General features: G+C 37.9%; 1 long non-coding RNA gene across 1 annotated transcript; it reads left to right on the top strand.

Moving 5' to 3' along the window:
• The first annotated feature begins 1,105 nt into the window (after positions 1 to 1,105).
• On the top strand, positions 1,106 to 11,057 carry LOC118561457. The gene is made up of 3 exons (XR_004930058.1): positions 1,106 to 1,183; positions 10,707 to 10,806; positions 11,029 to 11,057. It is a non-coding gene; the product is annotated as an uncharacterized LOC118561457 (long non-coding RNA).
• Positions 11,058 to 11,578: the final 521 nt, after the last annotated feature.

Below are 11,578 nucleotides of genomic sequence, written 5' to 3'. Positions count from 1 at the left end.
AGTCAGCCTGCTCCTGCTCCCATCATCTCCAGTCCAGTTACTACTCTGGTCATTATCATCCTACTCATTACTTTCAATAAACTGCAACAGAACAAGCTCTGTGTGTGCATACTCTGTCCGGGTTCACGTAGAGAAATCATGACAGTTGTTAACTTCATGAGTTAAGAACAGTGGCTAAGCTTCCAGTTTGGAAGGGCTATCATATGGAAGCATAATATAAAGACAGGTATCTTTTCAAAAATTATGATTAAGTTTTGCAACCCTAAGATGGAGCAAAAGTGGTCTGGCCCATAGAATACTTCTGCTTATTCTCCTTAGGTGTTAGTGTTTTTTTTTTCATCTTTTCCCCCCTGTTTTTATTTTCTAGCTGTTTCCATTCAAGTGTATACTGTTTCGGATTAGCTTGTGAACTTCGTTCTCAGCTCATTCTATGTATTATTTTCTGTTAGAGTATTTCCCTGTATTAAATTATGCCCCATGATCCTTGTTTATACCTTTTTTTGAGTCTAAATTAAATTCTTGTTTCCATCATCTGCAATTTAGTCCTGTTAAACCCTCACATCATGATAACCACTTAACATTCCAAATGACCTAAATCCTCTTTCTTCCCTGTTCTGATGCTCAGTTTAAAGTCAACAGTTTGACTTCATCACACCATGATGCCTTAATGCAACAAGTTGTTGGTTGGTTATATCTGTTAACAACCAATTGAATGAGTTGGTGTTTTAAAGAATTTGTTGACATTTAATTCAGAAATTCTCTAATCTATGAAACACCGGCAGTCAAAAATGACAGGATTTCCAGCAACACCGTGTTTCTGAAAATAGCCAATCAAACGTTGGCCTGCTCTACAAAGATAACCTACTATCCAGATCCAGAGTTTACCAGCTTCACAGCTGTGAGTGCAGAACAGAGGATGCAGATCTCTATTCAAGTAAGGTTGTCAATTTAATCCTATACAAAAAAACGCCTGACGAGGTTACAAAAGGTAAACACCTTGTCTGTTTTCTTTCAGAAAAAGGCAGATAAATTGAAGAAGACACCAGAGGAGTTGTTAGTTTGGGGCATTCAGAATGGAAAGCAACATCCCTGCATCATCAAATCTAAAGAAAGCAGAAAGGATATAGAAATTTTCAGTTGTGAGGTCCAAAGCTTACAAAATGCTGACATCGCCCAAATAAAGGTAAATCTAAATTCATGCAGATTTGGAAATATTTTATATATAAGTAAAATTGTATGGGTTTACTTAAAAGTGAACTGAAAATTGTTGAATAAGCCGCCGCCACCGCCTCGCCAGTTTTATTATTATTATTATTATTATTATTATTATTATTATTATTTTTATTTTTTTATTTTTTTTATGTTGGCGAGACGCTACCGCCACCGCCTCGCCAAGCCGCGGCCGGTTCAACATGCTTCAATGCGTTGCTATTAATTGTTCGAATTGGCCCAAATATATCACTGGAGTGTAATTTTTAACTGTCTTGGAAGACAAAAAAATTTGACAAACTGTCGGAATTGCAGTTTAACCATAGCTCTCAACTCTCACGCATTGACCGTGTGGCACACGCATTTCACTAACTTCACACGCTCACACGCAACACATGGCATTTCACACGCAAACATAGAATTTTTTACGCATAAAAATCACAAAGCCCATCTGGGCTGCGGACGACAAAACTCCGCCTTCTGCTGAGCTGTTTCAGCTTCTTTCAATTCAATTCAATTCAATTTTATTTATATAGCGCCAAATCATGAAACATGTCATCTCAAGGCACTTTACAAAGTCAAGTTCAATCATATTATACAGATTGGGTCAGATTATACAGATTGGTCAAAAATGTCCTATATAAGGAAACCAGTTGATTGCATCAAAGTCCCGACAAGCAGCAGTCACTCCTGGGGAACCGTAGAGCCACAGGGAGAGTCGTCTGCATTGTACATGGCTTTGCTGCAATCCCTCATACTGAGCAAGCATGAAGCGACAGTGGGAAGAAAAACCACCCATTAACGGGAAGGAAAAACCTCCGGCAGAACCGCGCTCAGTATGAACGGTCATCTGCCTCGACCGACTGGGGTTACAGAAGACAGAACAGAGACACAACAAGACAGACAAACAAGCACAGAAGCACACATTGATCTAGTAATCTGTTCTACATTAGATGGTAGTAGCGGGTGAGCCGTCTTCTCTGGATGATGTCACAGTTAACAGAACGCCAGACCAGGTGTACCTACTATGAAGAAAAAGAGAGAGAGCAAAAAGTTAAAAGCTGAAATGACGACAGTCATTTCAATGTAATACAATGCAAAACTGGAGAACAGTAGACTGAAGAACAGTAGAAATCAGTAGAGTGAGAAAATTAGACCCTGATGTCCTCCAGCAGCCTAGGCCTATCACAGCACAACTATAGAGATAGCTCAGGGTATGAGCCACTCTAACTATAAGCTTTGTCAAAAAGGAAAGTTTTAACATTAGTCTTAAAAATAGATAGGGTGTCTGCCTCACGGACCAAAACTGGGAGTTGGTTCCACAGGAGAGGAGCCTGATAGCTAAAGGATCTGCCTCCCATTCTACTTTTAGAGACTCTAGGAACCACCAGCAGACCTGCAGTCTGAGAGCGAAGTGCTCTGTTAGGAACATACGGGGTAATCAGAGCTCTGATATATGGTGGAGCTTGATTATTAAGGGCTTTATACGTTAGAAGGAGAATTTTAAATTCTATTCTTGATTTAACAGGAAGCCAATGAAGGGAAGCTAAAATTGGAGAAATATGATCCCTCTTGTTGATTTTCATCAGAACTCTTGCCGCAGCATTTTGAATCAGCTGAAGACTTCGAACTGCATTTTGTGGACTTCCTGATAGTAAAGAATTACAATAGTCCAGCCTTGAAGTAACAAATGCATGGACTAGTTTTTCAGCATCACTCCTGGACAGAATGTTTCTAATTTTGGCGATATTCCGGAGGTGAAAAAAGGAAACTCTGGAAACCTGTTTAATATGGGATTTAAATGACATGTCTTGGTTGAAAACAACACCAAGATTTTTAACTTTATTACCAGAGGCCAAGTTAATGCCATCCAGATTAAGGGATTGATTAAGAACTTTATTTTTTGAAGACTCTGGCCCAAAGATTACAACTTCTGTCTTGTCAGAATTTAAATGCAGGAAATTTAAAGTCATCCAGCTTTTGATGTCATCAAGACATGACTGCAGTCGAAGTAACTGATTGGATTCATCAGGATTTATGGATAAATATAGCTGAGTGTCATCAGCATAACAGTGGAAATTAATCCCATGCTGTCTGATAATTTTGCCAATCGGAAGCATATATATAGTAAATAGAATTGGTCCAAGGACTGAACCCTGTGGTACTCCACAAGTGACCCTAGAGTTTGAGGAAGATTTATTATTAACATGAACAAACTGGAATCTGTCCGACAGATAAGATTTAAACCAGCCTAATGCTTTTCCCTTAATCCCTACAGTATGCTCAAGTCTTTGTAGGAGAATATTGTGATCAACTGTATCAAATGCAGCACTGAGATCTAACAGGACAAGTATAGACACAAGTCCATTATCTGAGGCCATGAGAATATCATTAGTGACCTTCACCAGAGCTGTTTCAGTGCTATGATGAGCTCTGAAGCCTGACTGAAACTCCTCAAGTAGGTCATTACTTTGTAAATGTTCACATAGTTGATTAGCAACTACTTTCTCAAGAATTTTAGATAAGAAAAGAAGATTAGATATAGGTCTGTAATTTACTAACTCATCTTGATCAAGAGATGGTTTCTTAAGTAAAGGTTTAATAACAGCTACTTTAAAAGCCTGTGGTACATATCCATTTACCAAGGATACATTAATCATGTCTAAAATAGGACCACTGATCAGAGGGAATACCTCCTTAAACAACTTGGTTGGGATTGGGTCTAACATACAGGTAGAAGGTTTAGATGAAGCTAAAATTTTAGATAGCTCAGAAAGCTCTACTGCTTTTAAACAGTTCAGACACTGCGCAGGTTCTAAGGATTCCTCCAATGCTGCCTCACTTACTGAGGATGAGGTAATCATGTTTGGGAGGATGCCAATTATTTTATTTTTAATGGAATCAATTTTATTTATGAAGAATCCCATAAAATCATTACTGCTAAGAGCTAAGGGAATGGATGGATCAACAGAGCTGTGGCTCTGAGTAAGTTTGGCAACTGTACTGAAGAGAAATCTAGGATTATTCTTATTCTCCTCAATTAATGATGAAAAATATGCTGCTCTAGCTCTGCGAAGGGTCTTGTTATACAACAATAGACTGTTCTTCCAGATTAGGTAGGATTCCTCTTGGTGTGTAGAGCGCCATTTTCTCTCCAATTTCCTAACATTGTGCTTCAAGGAACGCAGCTCTGAATTAAACCAAGGAGCCAGCTTCCTGTGAATAATCACCTTCTTTTTCAAGGGAGCTACATTGTCTAATGCAGAACGCAATGACGAAGTCATACCGTTTACAAAGACATCTATTTGTGAATTGGAAGAAACAACATTGCTGCTATCTGCAGGGCATTTCTGCAATACGGAGGATATTAAAAAGGGGACAGACTCTTTAAGTTTTGATACAGCATTATCTGATAAAGATCTACTATAATGGAACCCTCTTTTGGGGGTGGAGAATTCAGTTAGATTAAACTCAAATGTTATTAAAAAATGATCAGATAGGACAGGGTTGTGAGGAAATACTGTTAATTCTTCACAATCAATGCCATATGTCAGAACAAGGTCTAAAGTATGGAGCCGAGAGTGCGTCGGTTCATGCACATTTTGAGCAAAACCAATTGAATCTAGGATAGTTTTAAAGGCTACACTAAGGTTATCACATTCAGTGTCAACATGGATGTTAAAATCACCCACTATAATAGCCTTATCAGTATTTAACACCAAATCAGATAAGAAATCTGACAACTCATCCAAAAACTGAGTGTAAGGGCCTGGTGGACGATACAAAACAACAAACAGAAGAGGTTTTATTGCTTTGCAGCTTGGATGAGGGAAACTGAGGGTTAAATGTTCAAAAGAACTGTAGTTATTAATTGGCCTGGGACTAATTAATAAATCAGACTGAAAGATAGTTGCCACTCCTCCTCCTCTTCCCACAGATCTGGGAATGTGGAAATTTGAATAATTGGAGGGAGTTGACTCATTTATACTAACGTAGTCCTCTTGTAGCCAGGTTTCTGTGAGACAAAACAAATCAATCTGTTTATCAGAAATCAATTCATTAACTAACAAAGTCTTTGGAGGGAGAGACCTTATATTTAATAGACCACATTTAATTGTTTTATTTTTAGGTTCAAGGTGAACCGTATTGATTTTTATTAGGTTTTTATGATTTGTTCCTTTTAGATAAGTTTTTGATCTGTTAAGTTTTGGCCGTGGGAAAGACACCGTCTCAATAGGATAATGGATGGGTAACAGTACAGAAGCTGCAGAGAGGTGTGTTAAACTACGGCTCTGCTTCCTGGTCTGGACCCTGGATTGTCAGCATTTAGGAGGACTAATAAATCCGGCCAGATTTCTAGAAAGAAGAGCTGCACCATCCAAAGTAGGATGGATGCCGTCTCTCCGGATCAGACCAGGTTTTCCCCAGAAAGTTCTCCAGTTATCAATGTAGCCCACGTCGTTTTCAGGACACCACCTAGACAACCAGCGGTTGAATGATGACATGCGGCTAAACATGTCATCACTGGTCAAATCAGGCAGGGGACCAGAGAAAATTACGGAGTCCGACATTGCTTTAGCAAACTCACACACCGAAGCAACACCAACTTTAGTGACCTCCGATCGGCGTGATCGGGTGTCATTACCGCCAGCGTGAATAACAATCTTACTGTATTTACGCTTATCCTTAGCCAGCAGTTTTAGGTAACACAGCTTGTGGCCATCAGTAAATCCTGCTGCAGTTCATGTTAACAGAGTGATCAGAGTTATGAATAATTTTAGTCTTAACCAGTGGTGAAAGTGAGCCGGTGTGCATGCCTGCCGAGATATGCATCCCCTGTCGCGGGAGCGCGCTTCGCTCTGTACAAATGAATATTGACGGAAAACGAATTAAAATACGACCAACGGAGCGACTTGTTCTTATATTAATTATATAAAAACGTTTAAATGTACTTCTAGTGTGAAAAAACTGTTTATATTTGGCAGATTCGTTTACAAAAGTACGGGTGTTATGAACAACATTAAATCCAAAGTTTTTATCCGAGGTACGGCTGATTTATTTGTTGTGGTCTCTTGTCATTCACACACAACAATAAACCGTGAGAGCCGACATGAGTTTTGAAACTGAAAAGCTTTTTCTTAAGCGGAAGATCAGACTGCATCTACAGTAAACAGCACAGCGTTCATAGACCAGTGTGATGCATTCGTGAGCGTCAGAAAGCTATGGTGCATTCAGGAGCATGGGACATTTCAAACTTACAAGGAAAGAGGCATAAAACGGAATAGAACTTAACTCATACAATAATGTATTTATCCAGAAACAGTGTGGGCTTTCTTACAATACTGAATGCTCTATAATTGTATTTCTGTTATGTGTTGATTCTGCACATCTGCTAGCTTTTTATTCTGAAAAATCTCTAATATTACAGCAGCAAATTATCAAAGTTTTTCAAAGCCTGTTTAAAAGCTCCAAATGGGGCTTCAGATCATACAGCAACAATTGCGCTGTCATTGTTTTACAGGGCAGAATTTGCATTTGCTGACCCTTGTCCTTTAATTACAGATGGATATACAGTCATACAAGTGTCAACTCCTCTGAGATAGCAGGGGATGAGTTTTTTTGGCAATGGGGCTGCCAAAAAACGCATCCCCCTATGTTTTTAATCTAAAAAATTGTCCCACACACCTGAAATTCACACTAGTAGTTCAGAACACATGTGTAAACAGGTAGAAAATGTTACATTAACTACAAGTGTATATTTCTATGAAACAGCAGGGGATGCGTTTTTTGGCAACGGGCTGGTTATAAACTGTAACAGTCTAGAAGTGCATTGAGCTGAAAAGAGGGAGACATCAGCAGCTGGATCGTGCGTAATGACGCAGCGGGAACCTCTGTGTGCTTTAGTGTTGCTGCTGAGGGGAAAATGTTGACCATAAAGACTTGATGAAACTCAGCCTGATTCACCAATCAGGTTATAGATTCACAATGATAAACAAACCCATAGATTAATGTGTAACAGTGTAATAATTCGGTGAATAACTTAAAACTACTTAATTTTATTCAGTATTATTTGAACAATTGTGTGTTTTTTATGTTTTAATCCATTAACTGAACAATAAGGTATTAATACGTCTCTTTCTCGTTTTAACAAAAGTAATACATGTCTACTTCAATGCCTGGTGGGATAAAAATGAGGTGGAGTTGACTCCACCGGCTCTTCCAGGGTCCGGTTAGCCCCACCCCCAAACAAGCCCCGCCCCCGAAATTAGCATAATCTCACTCTTAACTTTTGATAAAAGTTGAGAGGTCTGGTTTAACCCAGGAGTACATGGATCGTACTGACTGCCATAACTGGACTTTTTTCATCCCGTTCTGCACCGAACAACAGAACCCCCCACTCTTTCTGTCTCGGAGAGCCAGCTCCCAGCATAAATGCAAGAGAAAGGGCCGGCCGAGGAGGCCTATGCACTCGGCTAAAAGCTAACCCACACAGATCAACGCTACTGAGCCTCCTTCTAGCCGATATAAGATCCCTCGCTAACAAACTTGAAGAGATCTGGTTAAGAATTGCTGCACGTAAGATGAACAGCTGTGTAGCTATTTTTAAGATTTTTAAGCTATTCATTAAGATTCATGAGGTGCTTTGCATGACCATTTATATTTGATAACTAAGGCATAGTACACACAAAGACAAACGTGGTGTTATGCAATTACGTTTCTAATCATAATCAATCATTTGGAAGCCAGTCCAAAAAAAGAGAGCATTTGCTAAGCTATTGCTTAGCAAAGTCCCAATTTCACTGCTTATTCCTACTACAAAAATCCAGGTGTCGTTTGATCGCGCAATCATTTAATCAAGTTTTATTATTAAATTACCCCTTGTGGTAAAACTCAATACATTGTGTTAGATTAGTTTAGGTATAGTGCTTTTTTTTTTTTAAATTGTGAATTATAACTGCAATTGGAAGATACAAATTTTTCACTAAATCACCACACAATGTCTCAACTGTCAACTTTGGCGCTACTTTTGGACAGCAAGTCTCTCTTATATACTATAAGCACAATAGTATCTCTTCATTCCGGAGAGTTTATTAAACCAAATCACCCTGATGCTATCAAAACGATTTCAGTCACAAACTCCTTAACTAACTAGAAACACACAGTTACTAAATTATATTCAAAGGTAAAATGCAAAACAATTAATTCAGAATAAGTGAGCAACTGAAAAAATATTACAAATTTAGACCAGCGCTTTCTAGACAATTTAAACGAGTAATCATAAATCTTCACTTTTAATCCAGCATCGAATAATTGTCAACAAGCACTAGCAATTTATATGAAATAAACAATTCTTTGGATCAACTTTGAGTCTATAAGCAGAAGTGGAATATTCATGTCATAATGTATATGATTAATGCTGGGGCAGTACCAGCAAAGAGGGGGAAAAAACAGGCTGCATTTATAAGAATGCAGCTACTAGCTGTTACAGATAGCTTCCCTGAACAATATGTTATGCAAGATACCATACGGTAAACAGCAGAGGATAAGAGGCAGAAAAAAGGAACGGTCAGCCCTATAGGCCCAGGACTCAGTTAATGGGCTTTTTCAAATACTTTTAAAACATGTAAAATCTGATTACTAGCAGACTTTTGATCGGCCGGTTGCTGTAGTTACACAAAAACTAAAGACACTGAAACAAATCACAGTGACAAGTTTTGCATGAAACTCAGACCATGGTCTCAGGCAATTGTTCAACACCTCAAGCACACTTTTAAAACCTATTCTATCCCTCCCAAGCTAGGAAGAAAAATAACAAAACAAAATGAATTTACTTTTTGATGTCGTCTGCTCACTGGGAATGATTTCAGATGCTGGATTTGGAGACACCAACAGTGGGTCCGCTGAGTCTCAAGGCTTTTTGCTTACTTCAGTTCAGGAAGCACAAAGGGTGAAGAACCGCAGTTAGTTGACTAAACAAAATGAGGAATCCTTTGTCTCCTTGAAAAAGCTCCATTAGATTTTCTTGCACCAGAATCCGCTTTAAATCTTGTCATCAATTGGTAAAAAGGGGGGGAGAGAATCAGCCCGGTTCAACACAGCTGAACCAGACTGTGCCTCTGCTTGAAGGCAGAGGGTGCAATTTTGCCCGTATTTTATGCAGTTTATGGTTGCAATAACTGCTGAATGTAGATTACAGCGTGCAGATCACCATTTTGAGCTGAGGTTCTGAAGATTAATTTTTACGTGCTAATAATATTGCAGCAGCCTAACCAATAAACCATACTTTAATGCTTATCAATTTATCTCTGTATTTGACAAACAAAGGCTGAATTGCATTGCCAAATTAAGTGCCCTGGAGTTATAGTGTTATATGATTATACTAGGATTAGATGTGTGTGTGTGTGAGAGAGAGTGAAAAAAGAACAATAAGCAATTAACAGTAATTAATAGATAATACCATGTGTGAAAAAGTATTTTTGGCATGAGAAAACATATCTATTTACACTTAGTGTAAACATCGTGGAGTGAAGTGTCTATGCATACTACTTCTGAGCCCACTTATTTTGGGCTTGTTTTTATAGCGCTGGTTGCTTTTTTGTCTCTCAGAAATCTGACAACACTGAACAGCACAGACACAAGCTCTCGCTTAGCACAGAGCAGAAGCAGCAAACACGAGAGGGAAAAGGCGAGACTACAGATGAGTTTCTAAAACCCTGAGTAGAGAAAGAGAGAGAGGAAGGTGCGCACACACAGAGGCTACACATTGTAATCATAAGTGAAAGAAATTGGAGCAAATTTGGATACACTTTAACTACACAAACGGTTCAAAGGCAGAGTGTAGACTGTAAATTTAAAATTTCCTACCATGCAGCGTATACCAACAACCCACTCAAAAAATAATTCATGCATCTGTTGGATCTATTACTTTAACATGAATGTTTCATGTCCTACTCTGCTGATATGAAAAACTTGTGTTAAAGTAACTAAAGGTGCTTAAATAGATCCAACAGATGAATTAATTTATGAAGACTGGTTGCCGCTTCTTGTTTTGTTTTATTAATATTTTGAGTGTTATTTAGTTGTATGTTTCTCTGTAAATATTATCAAATGTATAAACAACACCCAGAATGTGTGATTGAACCCTCTTGTTCATTTTAGATGGGTCTTTACTTTCAATTGTATTTTATTTAGTTTGTCGCAATGTTCTCCTGTATTTCAGAAGCTGTTGCTTTTGATACAAATTTTTAAAACGTTTATTTATTTTGCAAATACTGCAAATTTTGCAAATACTGCATTCAAATCTGAGGAGCCATTCGGGAGCTGAAAGAGCCAATTTGTTTTAGTGAGCGGATCCAAACGATCCAGCTCTCTAAAAAGAGCCAAAATGCCCATCACTATCACGAAAACTAAATTAATTCAACCAAAAATCACCTGTAAATGTCTTTGATTACAGCTCAAACTTGAAGTCTTTTTACATTTCTGTTGTTCTTTTCAAGATCAGCTATGGAGAAACAACAATTAATCTGCGAATTTTGTCGACATTACATAAATTCCTTCTGATTCTGCGGCTGTTGCTAATACCCTGCGTTATTGCTGGTAAGTAATCTAATTGACTGTGACTAAAGTTTTGAAGCACTAGCTAATTGCACAAAATACTAAATAACCCTTAACTTTTTTTCTGCATTATTTCAAAAGTAATACATTTCATGTAATGTTATATGTTTCTACTTATCAAGATGATAGAAATAATAACTATGGTATGTCTATTTGTTCTACTAATTGAATCACCGCCAATGTTTCTACCTGTTTATCTTTCAGCGCTGGTGGCTATATGTCTTTGGAAAAAAGTAACTTGCCGCTGAGACAATCCAACTTTAATCCTTATGCTTTCTGCAAGTAAAATGTCAGTGGCATTTTCAGCTATTTCTGAACAGCTTTGTGTTTGAATGCTTTGTGCACAATGACATTTCTATAGTTCTGGAAATGTCAGTATGAAACTTATTACCTACCAGAATATTATTTTTTATTTGTATTTCTTTAAATTTGAAATTTCTATGCTTTCAATTCAGCAAACCGAGAACTCTATTTTGTACTTTTGCAAAACCTTTACACCATTTATTGTAACTTTTTATTTGTACATTTATAACTGTACCAGAAAAAACATGCATCTGTCCAAATGAACTTACTGTTTAATATTTTTTAACATTGACCTTAAAGAAGAGGTTTTTTGCTAAAATGTTATTGCTTCTTAATGTACGCACAGTGTTTGGTGTGTGTGTGTAATACCCTTGCCTTTAAGTCACTGGCCTTAGGTACATTCTTGGATACAACAAAAAATAATACTGACGAGCTTCCCCCACCAAGGTAG

Source organism: Fundulus heteroclitus, unplaced genomic scaffold, assembly GCF_011125445.2.
Source record: "Fundulus heteroclitus isolate FHET01 unplaced genomic scaffold, MU-UCD_Fhet_4.1 scaffold_634, whole genome shotgun sequence".
NCBI classification, from domain to species: Eukaryota; Metazoa; Chordata; class Actinopteri; order Cyprinodontiformes; family Fundulidae; genus Fundulus; species Fundulus heteroclitus.
The sequence above is the reverse complement of the archived record's forward strand: the minus strand, read 5'-3'. Positions and strand labels throughout refer to the sequence as shown.